The 12998-nt window shown below is 43.6% G+C and overlaps 1 long non-coding RNA gene across 2 annotated transcripts in view; it reads left to right on the forward strand.

Moving 5' to 3' along the window:
- Positions 1-12998, forward strand: part of LOC147373379 (uncharacterized) — a 212402-nt gene that overhangs the window by 41200 nt on the left and 158204 nt on the right. The gene's annotated exons all lie outside the window — the stretch shown is intronic.

Here is a 12998-nt window from a genome sequence, read left to right on the forward strand (position 1 = left end):
GTAATGGGCTTGCACAGTCTGTTTACACTCATCTGTGCTCAGTTGAACTTAATACCCATAACAAGTGTTCATGAGATAATGACCAGGTTAGAAATGGAATCCCTGGCTATCAATAGTGGTCTGGTAATATTGTCTATATTTAGTAAGTATTTATTGAATACCTATCATAGTTACAGCAAAATGATAGCTGTTGTGTAGAATATGAAAGAAGTACAAGCCATGACTACTGCTCCAAGATTTTAATCTATTTGGAAAGGCAATAGAGAAATATAGTGCTAATTAAATCATATTATAATCAACCAAACTGACAATGCCATGTACAAAATAAAGATATTTGGCCATAGTAAATTAAAGGCTTTTAAAATAGAAAGGAGTTTGACTAATAGCATGCTGTAATTTAAAACAAAAAAACCCTCCATTTCAAAATAATATATAATGTAAGGATTTCTGGGGCAGGGTAATTAAATATTTTCATAGCATATTATTTTTATCCATTCCACACTCTCCTTCAACTCCCAACTCCCCCCACTGCCTCCCCCCCATTTTTTAAAGGTGACTGTCATCCCAGGGGCTGATTTTTGCATGCGTCTCTCTGGGCCACTTTCACCATCGGGAAGAGCGGGGTCGGCCACCACCACCCCAGAGGGAGCCCTGTCCACGCTCCAGGCTTTCTGTGTGGCTTGGCTGTTGTGTGAAGCCTGTGGTTTCAGGGTGGCTGCTCCCACACCCTCAGCGAACAGGGGTGTTTCCAGAGCTGTCTCGTGATTGGCTCAATCCTGTTCATCATCTCGGGTCTCAGGACTTCTCTTAGGTCTGGGAGCGTCAGGCTGGTCCTCACTGTCTTGTCCTGTTACATCTGTGTTGCATCAGCATTGCTCATCTACATTTCTAAGCCATTTGTGATCATTTCGAATTCCTTACATATTATTTAACAGTAAAACATTAGAGGAGATCTGCTAAAAATAGGAAAAACATGAATGTTCGATAGTTTCATTCTTATTTCATGCTATTCTGAAAATCCTCAGTTCAGTTCAGTTGCTCAGTCGTGTCCGACTCTTTGCGACCCCATGAATCGCAGCACGCCAGGCCTCCCTGTCCATCACCAACTCCCAGAGTTCACTCAAACTCATGTCCACCAAGTTGGTGATGCCATCCAGCCATCTCATCCTCTGTCGTCCCCTTCTCCTCCTGCCCCCAATCCCTCCCAGCATCAGGGTCTTTTCCAGTGAGTCAACTCTTCTCATGAGGTGGCCAAAGTATTGGAGTTTCAGCTTCAGCATCAGTCCTTCCAATGAACAACCAGGACTGATCTCCTTTAGGATGGACTGGTTGGATCTCCTTGCAGTCTAAGGGAATCTCAAGAGTCTTCTCCAACACCACAGTTCAAAGGCATCAATTCTTCGGCGCTCAGCTTTCTTCATAGTCCAACTCTCACATCCATACATGACCACTGGAAAAACCATAGCCTTGACTAGATGAACCTTTGTTGGCAAAGTAATGTCTCTGCTTTTCAATATGCTGTCTAGGTTGGACATAACTTTCCTTCCAAGGAGTAAGCATCTTTTAATTCATGGCTGCAGTCACCATTTGCAGTGATTTTGGAGCCCCCCAAAAATAAAGTCAGCCACTGTTTCCACTGTTACCCATCTATTTCCCATGAAATGATGGGACCAGATGCCATGATCTTCATTTTCTGAATGTTGCGCTTTAAGTCAACTTTTTCACTCTCCTCTTTCACTTTCATCAAGAGGCTTTTTAGTTCCTCTTCCCTTTCTGCCATAAGGGTGGTGTCATCTGCATATCTGAGGTTATTGAGATTTCTCCTGGCAATCTTGTTTCCAGCTTGTGCTTCTTCCATCCCAGCATTCCTCATGATGTACTCTGCATAGAAGTTAAATAAGCAGGGTGACAATATACAGCCTTGACGCACTCCTTTTCCTATTTGGAACCAGTCTGTTGTTCCATGTCCAGTTCTAACTGTTGCTTCCTGACGTGCATACAGCTGAAAATCCTAGGAATCGCAAATGACCTGATAAGAGTACTTGATAAAGGTCAGTTTTCATTCCAATCCCAAAGAAAGGCAATGCCAAAGAATGCTCAAACTACCACACAATTGCACTCATCTCACACGCTAGTAAAGTAATGCTCAAAATTCTCCAAGCCAGGCTTCAGCAATATGTGAACCGTGAACTTCCTGATGTTCAAGCTGGTTTTAGAAAAGGCAGAGGAACCAGAGATCAAATTGCCAACATCCCCTGGATCATGGAAAAAGCAAGAGAGTTCCAGAAAAACACCTATTTCTGCTTTATTGACTATGCCAAAGCCTTTGACTGTGTGGATCACAATAAACTGCGAAAAATTCTTCAAGAGATGGGAATACCAGACCACCTGATCTGCCTTTTGAGAAATTTGTATGCAGGTCAGGAAGCAACAGTTAGAACTGGACATGGAACAACAGACTGGTTCCAAATAGGAAAAGGAGTTCGTCAAGGCTGTATATTGTCACCCTGTTTATTTAACTTCTATGCAGAGTACATCATGAGAAACGCTGGACTGGAAGAAACACAAGCTGGAATCAAGATTGCCGAGAGAAATCCCAATAACCTCAGTTATGCAGATGACACCACCCTTATGGCAGAAAGTGAAGAGGAACTAAAAAGCCTCTTCATGAAAGTGAAAGAGGAGAGTGAAAAAGTTGGCTTAAAACTCAACATTCAGAAAACGAAGATCATGGCATCCGGTCCCATCACTTCATGGGAAATAGATGGGTAACAGTGGAAACAGTGTCAGACTTTATTTTGGGGGGCTCCAAAATCACTGCAGATGGTGACTGCAGCCATGAAATTAAAAGACGCTTACTCCTTGGAAGGAAAGTTATGACTAACCTAGATAGCATATTCAAAAGCAGAGACATTACTTTGCCAGCAAAGGTTCATCTAGTCAAGGCTATGGTTTTTCCTGTGGTCATGTATGGATGTGCGAGTTGGACTGTGAAGAAGGCTGAGCGCTGAAGAATTGATGCTTTTGAAGTGTGGTGTTGGAGAAGACTCTTGAGAGTCCCTTGGACTGCAAGGAGATCCAACCAGTCCATTCTGAAGGAGATCAGCCCTGGGGTTTCTTTGGAAGGAATGATGCTAAAGCTGAAACTCCAGTACTTTGGCCACCTCATGCGAAGAGTTGACTCACTGGAAAAGACTCTGATGCTGGGAGGGATTGGGGGCAAGAGGAGAAGGGGATGACAGAGGATGAGCTGGCTGGATGACATCACTGACTCGATGGACGTGAGTCTGAGTGAATTCTGGAAGTTGGTGATGGACAGGGAGGCCTGGCGTGCTGAGATTCATGGGGTTGCAAAGAGTCGGACATGACTGAGCGATTGATCTGAAGAATAAAATTTAAAAAGAGAGTGCAAAAATAAGTCAGTATGTTAGAACTGAAAACTCTAAAAGGAATAATTTAAAAACCATTGGATTTCATATGTAAAGTTGCTGGATACATAATAAAAACACAAGTGTCAAGGTTATTACTATGTACAGGGATAGAGTGTGGATAATACAACGAAAAGCGACCCCTGCTCATGGTAGCAGACTTGTGGATAATGTATAGCAGCACTGCTGGACAGGCCTGTCGTTTCCTGACCTACTTGGGGCGCTTGTAGAGGCCTGGTCCTCTGCTGTGCACACAGCCATCCTGCTTGTCACATCTCGCTGCCTCGCTCAGCTCATTGCACCATCTTAGACCCGAGACGTGACATTGGTCCAGGAGTGAAATTGCTAATCTGAATTAGCTGTTGACTAGCCAATAACATTGAAGGTCAGGAAGGGCGGCAGTGAGGAGATGCCCATCGTCCAAGGTAAGGAGAAATGGCTGCGCTTTGCTGGAGCAGCTGTGAAGAGATTCCCCACGCCCAAGGTAAGAGAAACCCAAGTAAGACAGTAGGTGTTGCAAGAGGGCATCAGAGGGCAAACACACTGAAACCATACTCAACAGAAAACTAGTCAATCTAATCACACTAGGACCACAGCCTTGTCTAACTCAATGAAACTAAGCCATGCCCGTGGGGCAACCCAAGATGGGCGGGTCATGGTGGAGAGATTTGACAGAACGTGGTCCACTGGAGAAGGGAATGGCAAACCACTTCAGTATTCTTGCCTTGAGAACTCCAGAAACAGTATGAAAAGGCAAAATGATAGGATACTGAAAGAGAAACTCCCCAGGTCAGTAGGTGCCCGATATGTTACTGGAGATCAGTGGAGAAATAACTCCAGAAAGAATGGAGGGATGGAGCCAAAGCAAAAACAATACCCAGCTGTGGATGTGACTGGTGATAGAAGCAAGGTCCGATGCTGTCAAGAGCAATATTGCATAGGAACCTGGAATGTCAGGTCCATGAATCAAGGCAAATTGGAAGTGGTCAAACGAGATGGCAAGAGTGAATGTCGACATTCTAGGAATCAGCAAACTGAAATGGACTGGAATTTAACTCGGATGACCATTATATCTACTACTGCGGGCAGGAATCCCTCAGAAGAAATGGAGTGGCCATCATGGTCAACAAAAGAGTCTTAAATGCAGTACTTGGATGCAATCTCAAAAATGACAGAATGATGTCTGTTCGTTTCCAAGGTAAACCATTCAATATCACAGTAATCCAAGTCTATGCCCCAACCAGTAACACTGAAGAAGCTGAAGTTGAATGGTTCTATGAAGACCTACAAGACCTTTTAGAGCTAACACCCAAAAAAGATGTCCTTTTCATTATAGGGGACTGGAATGCAAAAGTAGGAAGTCAAGAAACACCTGGAGTAACAGGCAAATTTGGCATTGGAATACAGAATGAAGCAGGGCAAAGACTAATAGAATTTTGCCAAGAAAATGCACTGGTCATAACAAACACCCTGTTCCAACAACACAAGAGAAGAATCTATACATGGACATCACCAGATGGTCAACACCGAAATCAGATTGATTATATTCTTTGCAGCCAAAGATGGAGAAGCTCTATACAGTCAGCAAAAACAAGACCAGGAGCTGACTGTGGCTCAGACCATGAACTCCTTATTGCCAAATTCAGACTTAAAGTGAAGAAAGTAGGGAAAACCTCTAGACCGTTCAGGTATGAGTTAAATCAAATCCCTTATGATTATACAGTGGAAGTGAGAAATAGATTTAAGGGCCTAGATCTGATAGAGTGCCTGATGAACTATGGAATGAGGTTTTTGACATTGTACAGGAGACAGGGATCAAGACCATTCCCATAAAAAAGAAATGCAAAAAAGCAAAATGGCTGTCTGGGGAGGCCTTACAAATAGCTGTGAAAAGAAGAGAAGTGAAAAGCAAAGGAGAAAAGGAAAGATATAAACATCTGAATGAAGAGTTCCAAAGAATAGCAAGAAGAGATAAGAAAGCCTTCTTCAGCGATCAATGCAAAGAAATAGAGGAAAACAACAGAATGGGAAAGACTAGGGATCTCTTCAAGAAAATCAGAGATACCAAAGGAACATTTCATGCAAAGATGGGCGTGATAAAGGACAGAAATGGTATGGACCTAACAGAAGCAGAAGATATTAAGAAGAGATGGCAAGAATACACAGAAGAACTGTACAAAAAAGATCTTCATGACCCAGATAATCACGATGGTGTGATCACTGACCTAGAGCCAGACATCCTGGAATGTGAAGTCAAGTGGGCCTTAGAAAGCATCACTACGAACAAAGCTAGTGGAGGTGATGGAATTCCAGTTGAGCTATTCCAAATCCTGAAAGATGATGCTGTGAAAGTGCTGCACTCAATATGCCAGCGAATTTGGAAAACTCAGCAGTGGCCACAGGACTGGAAAAGGTCCGTTTTCATTCCAATCCCAAAGAAAGGCAATGCCAAAGAATGCTCAAACTACCGCACAATTGCACTCATCTCACACGCTAGTAAAGTCATGCTCAAAATTCTCCAAGCCAGGCTTCAGCAATATGTGAACCGTGAACTTCCTGATGTTCAAGCTGGTTTTAGAAAAGGCAGAGGAACCAGAGATCAAATTGCCAACATCCCCTGGATCATGGAAAAAGCAAGAGAGTTCCAGAAAAACACCTATTTCTGCTTTATTGACTATGCCAAAGCCTTTGACTGTGTGGATCACAATAAACTGTGAACAATTCTTCAAGAGATGGGAATACCAGACCACCTGATCTGCCTTTTGAGAAATTTGTATGCAGGTCAGGAAACAACAGTTAGAACTGGACATGGAACAACAGACTGGTTCCAAATAGGAAAAGGAGTTCGTCAAGGCTGTATATTGTCACCCTGTTTATTTAACTTCTATGCAGAGTACATCATGAGAAACGCTGGACTGGAAGAAACACAAGCTGGAATCAAGATTGCCGGGAGAAATCCCAATAATCTCAGATATGCAGAGGACACCACCCTTATGGCAGAAAGTGAAGAGGAACTCAAAAGCCTCTTGATGAAAGTGAAAGTGGAGAGTAAAAAAGTTGGCTTAAAGCTCAACATTCAGAAAACAAAGATCATGGCATCCGGTCCCATCACTTCATGGGAAATGGATGGGGAAACAGTGGAAACAGTGTCAGACTTAATTTTTCTGGGCTCCAAAATCACTACAGATGGTGACTGCAGCCATGAAATTAAAAGACGCTTACTCCTTGGAAGGAAAGTTATGACTAACCTAGACAGCATATTCAAAAGTAGAGACATTACTTTGCCAGCAAAGGTTCGTCTAGTCAAGGCTATGGTTTTTCCTGTGGTCACGTATGGATGTGCGAGTTGGACTGTGAAGAAGGCTGAGCGCTGAAGAATTGATGCTTTTGAAGTGTGGTGTTGGAGAAGACTGTTGAGAGTCCCTTGGACTGCAAGGAGATCTCACCAGTCCATTCTGAAGGAGATCAGCCCTGGGATTTCTTTGGAAGGAATGATGCTAAAGCTGAAACTCCAGTACTTTGGCCACCTCATGGGAAGAGTTGATTCATTGGAAAAAACCCTGATGCTGGGAGGATTGGGGGCAGGAGGAGAAGGGGATGACAGAGGATGAGATGGCTGGATGGCATCACTGACTCGATGGACGTGAGTCTGAGTGAACTCCGGGAGTTGGTGATGGACAGGTAGGCCTGGCGTGCTGGGATTCATGGGGTCGCAAATAGTCGGACACGACTGAGCGACTGATCTGATCTGAAGCAATAACACAGGCTTCCCTCATAGCTCAGTTGATAAAGAATCCTCCTACCATGCAGGAGACCTCAGTTTGATTCCTGGGTCGGGAAGGTCCCCTGGAGAAGCTATAGGCTATCCCCTCCTGTATCCTTGGGCTTCCCTGGTGGCTCAGCTGGTAAAGAATATGCCTGCAACTTGGGAGACCTGGGTTCGATCCCTGGGTTTGGAAGATCCCCTGGAGAAGGGAAAGGATACCCGCTCTAGTATTCTGTCCTGGAGAATTCCATGGACTGTATAGTGGGGTCCATGGGGTCACAAGGAGTCGGACACGACTAAGCAACTTTCACTTTCACTTAGCCGATAACACACCGGATTTTATATCTTATGAATTTGACCTAAGAGACACAGAGACTTCTTTGGTGGAAGGAAGCAGAGGTAGAAATTCATGAAGAGTTAGGGGTGGAATTGGGCCATGAAAAACCCAAGCCATGTGCCGAGTAAAATTATAGAGAAACAGAAGCTGTGAGGAAGCAGAGAAGTTGGTCTGAAGAGAGAAGCACAAGAATGAAGCAGATTCTCGACGAGCAGAGAGGAGGGACCACTGGCTCCAGAGATGGAGGTGGGAGGAAGAGCCTGGGCTCCCGAAGGCCCCGTTTCAGTCCCTGTGATGGGGTCTGTGTTATCTTCTGTCTTTGAATTCCACGAGAGGCAGTCTAACAGTAAAATCTCTCTTTTTCCTTCTTAGCTTGAGTGGTAATTCTTTTTATTGAAGCCAGTGATTCCTGCCTGAAATAATGATATTGAGATGAAAAGTGTAGAAACTATTAGAAGGAAATATCATTTATTTTATTGGAAAATAGGAAGAAATAAAGAAGCATTCCATGTTGATGCATAGGAAAACTGAACGCTATGTAGATGTCAGTTTTTCCACAGTTATTTGTTGGGGGTAAAAATTCAATAAAAAAAATTGGATAGAAATCCCTCTTTACTTTTATGAGTTGACAAAATTGTTTTAAAGTTCATCTGACAGAATAAAACTAATAAGCATTCAGTTCAGTTCAGTCGCTCAGTCATGTCCGACTCTTTGCGACCCCATGAACCGCAGCACGCCAGGCTTCCCTGTCCATCACCAGCTCCCGGAGTCCACCCAAACCCATGTCCATTGAGTTGGTGATGCCATCCAACCATCTCATCCTCTGTCATCCCCTTCTCCTCCCGCCTTCAATCTTTCCCAGCATCAGGGTCTTTTCAAATGAGTCAGCTCTTTGCATCAGGTGGCCAAAGTATTGGAGTTTCAGCTCAAAATCAGTCCTTCCAATGAACACCCAGGACTGATCTCCTTTAGGATGGACTGGTTGGATCTCCTTGCAGTCCAAGGGACTCTTAAGAGTCTTCTCCAACACCTCAGTTAAAAGCATCAATTCTTCGGTGCTCAACTTTCTTTATAGTCCAACTCTCACATGCATACATGACCACTGGAAAAACCATAGCCTAATAAGCATTAATACTAATAAGAACAATGACTATTTATTTAGTGACCCTATTTGTCAGATTTTTTTTAACTGCTTTCCATGAATTTGGAAGAGAATCTCACTGAAGCAGAGAACAGGCTAAAGATTGATGAGTGTCTTCTTCTGTTGTTTTTGCTTTTTAATTTTTTGTTCAAATATAGTTTGCATACAATATTGTGTTAATTCCAGGCGTGCTGCATAGTAATTTGACATTTGCCTACATTTTGAAATGATCACTATGGTAGGTCACATGACTGTCTGTCCCTATACAAAAGTATTGCAATGTTATCTACCATATTCTTTATGCTGTATGTTATATCCCGTGACTTCTTTATTATCTAACTGGAGATTCATGCCTCTTAATCCCCCTCAACTGTCTCACCTCCCTCCCAGTCCACCTCTCCCTTCCCGTTTGGCAACCCCCCATGTGCCCTCGAGGGCTTCCCAGGTGGCAATAGGGGTAAAGAACCCACCTGCCAGTGCAGGAGACATGAGGGACGCTGCTTTGATCCTTGGGTTGGGAAGATCCCCTTGAGGAGGGCACAGCAACCCACTCCAGCATTCTTGCCTGGAGGATCCCATGGACAGAGGAGCCTGGCGGGCTACAGGCCTTGGAGCCACAAAGAGCTGGACATGGCTGAAGTGACTTAGCCTGCATGCATTTGCTCTCCGTATCTTTGAATCTGTTTGAGTTTAGTTTAGATGGAAACTGTATATTTCTGGGAATTCATTAATTTCTTCCAGATTGTTCATGTTATTGGTGCATATTGTTTATTATAATCTCTTATATCCCTTGTATTTCTGTAGTGATGGTTGTAACTTCTCTTTCATTTCTGATTTTATCTATTTGGACCTTCTGTCTTTTTCTCAATAAGTCTGGCTAAAGGTTTATCATTTCTGTTTTGTCTTTTCAAAGAAGCAACTCTTAGTTTCATTGCTCTTTTTTTGTTGTTGTTGTTTCTGTTTCAGTCGTTATGATTTCTTTCCTTCTACTAACTTTGGGTTTTGTTTGTTCATCTTTTCCTAGTTCCTCGAGGTGTAAGTTTAGCTTATTTATTCTAGATTTTTCTTGTCTCCTGACATGGGCTTGTATTGCTATAAACCTCCCTCTTAGAACTGCCTTGCTGCATCCCACAGATTTTGGATTGTTGTATTTTCATTTGTCTCCGGGTATTTAAAAAAAATTTCTTCTTTGATTCCTTCAGTGATGTGTTTGTTTTTTAGCCTCCACATGTTTGTGTTTTTTGCAGTATTTTTCTTTTAGTTGATTTCTCGTCTCATAGCATTGTGGTTGGAAAAGATGCTTGATAAGTTTTCTTAAATTTACCGAGACTTGTTTTGTAGAGTAGCATGTGATCTATCCTGGAGGATGTTCCAGGGCTGATGAGTGTCTTAAAGAGATAGGAGTGGTGCAGACAGGCTCCGCTCTGGGTTGACTGAGGTGCACTGATGGAAGCTGGTTTAAGTCATGAAGCCGTAAATCTTCTCCAGAGACCAAATGGATCTTACAGCCAGGAGGAACTATGGGCATCTTTCAGTGGAAAAGATTTCCATCCAAATGTTGCCTTCTGTATGATCTGAATGTCTTTTGTCCCCACAGGTTTATCCACTGAATCCTAACCCCCAGGTGATGGTGTTGGAGGTGGAACCATTGAGAAGTGATTCAGTCATGAGGGTGGAGCTTCATGAACGAGATTAGTGCCCTTATTTAAAAAAACCCACAGAGCTCCTTGCTCCTTCCTCCCCACTTAGGCACATGGGGAGAAGGACCCTCTATGAACCAGGAAAGGGGTCCTCAGCAGGCACTGAATATACTGACATCTTAGTATTAGATTCTCAGCCTCTAAAACCATGAAAAATAAATTTCTGTTCTTTATAAACTGCCCAGCCTATGAGATTTTGTTATAGCAACTGCTGTCTTAGATTTTGTGTAATTTTCAGGTTTTAATTTTGTGCGTAGGATCACAACATTCTCTTTAGAAAGGGCTTGACTCCTTGGAGCAGAGCAGAGAGGTGTCTGCATTTGGGGTAGACTGAAATGTGTCTCCAAAGACTCCCGAAGCCCTGCTGAACTTCCTGTGAGAGACTTTGAAATTCCAGCATAAGACACACTGGAAGTTTTCCATAATTTGCTATTGAAATGCAAAAACAAAACAAAACAACCCTCAGAGAAATAGCACTGACACCTGCTACCACCTCAAGAGGGACTAGAGTGGACAGAGGGGTGGGAATGTTGGCTTCTGGATGGGGAAGGACAGAGAGACCAAGTGGACCTGTTTTGCACCCTCCATCTGAAGTGTAGAGAGAGCCTTAAGCCACTTCTAACCATGAGAACATTGCCTATGAGGGCGTTAAAAGTAGAGACTTGACTGACTCTGTCTCGCTTTTTTGAGAAATTAGAAGTGCTCCTGGATGAGTTGCAGTTGTCTGTGTAATGCGTCTGTGAGGTGATGGTGCGTTTGTCCCATTTCTTTTATTTTTTGGCCTTGCCCCTCAGCCTTTGGAATATTAGTTCTCAGTCTAGGGGTCCAAAAAAAAAAAAAAAAAGCCGGCTTAAAACTCAGCATTCAAACAACGAAGGTCATGTCATCTGGTCCTGTCACTTCATGGCAAATAGAAGGGGAAAAAGTGGAAGCAGTGACAGATTTTATCTTCTTGAGCTCCAAAATCACTGTGGATGGTGACCACAGCCAGGAAATGAAAAGACACTTGCTCCTTGGAAGAAAAACAATGACAAACCTAGACAGCATATTAAAAAGCAAGGACATCACTTTTCAGACAAAGGTTTGTCTAGTCAAAGCTATGGTTTTTCCACTAGTCATGTATGGATGTGAGGGTTGGACCATAAAGAAGGCTAAGTGCCAAAGAATGAATTCTTTCAAACTGTGGTGTTGGAGAAGACTCTTAGAGTCCCTTGGATAGCAGGTAGATCCAACCAGTCAATCCTAAAGGAAATCAGTCCTGAATATTCATTGGTAGGTCTGATGCCGAAACTCCAATACTTTGGCCACCTGATGCAAAGAGCTTACTTATTGGAAAAGACCCTGATGCTGGGAAAGATTGAGGGCAGGAGGAGAAGGGGATGACAGAGGAGGAGATGGTTGGATGGCATCACCGACTCAATGGACATGAGTTTGAGCAAGCTCCAGGAGGCAGTGAAGGATGGAAGTCTGGTGTGCTGCAGTCCATGGGTCACAAAGACTGAACAACAGCAACAGCAGTAGGGCTGAACCTGTGCCTCGTGTGCTGGAAGCACAAAGTCTTAGCCACTGACCCTCCAGGGAAGCTCCTCACCGTGTTCTGTAGTTGAGAAAATCGAGATATAAAGAGGTGAGATGACGCTGACATATCTGGAATTCTGCTCCAGCATTCTCTCTGCCAGGTGAGAATGTGCAAAATCTAACACCTTGGGAAAAAAGACTAAAGGACCCAGGCAAAGAGAAAATACTGAGGCGTTCTGGAGTATAGGGTATGCTTTTGGGGCCGACTGGGAGAACTCCCCGCTAACGAGTGAAATTCCAGTTCTGCTGGGGAGGCACCTTTCACAGCCTACATTATGTTTGGTCTCAGGTGAAGTTCTGTTTTGGTGTCAGAGCATTTTATAATGCCATGCCAACTCTAATGAAGTTAGCTCCTGATCTGAAAACTCTGATGGTGGATGAGTCTTTCCAATGGGAACACAAAAAGAAATGTAGAGAACCCTCAGCACACGGTGAAGATCAATAGCATACCATTCCCCGAATGGCTTATGAGTGGTTGGAGCAGAAAGACCTTGGCAGGTCTTCCATGATTCGTGATGCATTCTCAGGGAAATCAGGAATTTGAGACTCACTGCTTTAAACAGAAATCTCTTTTCCTACTAGATCAACAGCCAGAGAGTTTTTTTTTACTCCAAGAGACTATTTTTAGGTCCCAGAAGTAGTGACTTCTTTATTTCACCCTGTTATCAGACTTGTTTAATTTTTAAAAAGTGCATTTTCCCATTTTTTTAAATCAACACATTGACTTCTTGTGTCTGCCCTTAAGTAGAAAGGCTTTTCTGGTGGATACTGGTTTTGTGAGTCACTGTGAGCAAAATGCTTGGCTCTCAGGGGGTCCTTGAATGAGTTGAAGGCAGGGAGGTTCGGTTGGAGGCCACACCGTTGTTTTTATCTGCCATTCCTGAGAGGACACAGTGTCTTTCCACGGAGTGGAACCACATGAAGGTACAGGAGGGGAGAGAGTGGGCTCCAGGGGCCGTTTGCCCTTGCGGACCACCCCTCTCCCAGGGGTGTGGACACAGGGCAGGCAGCCTGTGTGGCCACCATGCTGTGCGGGTCTCTGAGTCCT

This window comes from Bos grunniens, chromosome 4, assembly GCF_055505025.1.
Source record: "Bos grunniens cultivar Pamir isolate PY7600 chromosome 4, Bosgru_T2T1.0, whole genome shotgun sequence".
In the NCBI taxonomy this organism is placed as follows: Eukaryota; Metazoa; Chordata; class Mammalia; order Artiodactyla; family Bovidae; genus Bos; species Bos grunniens.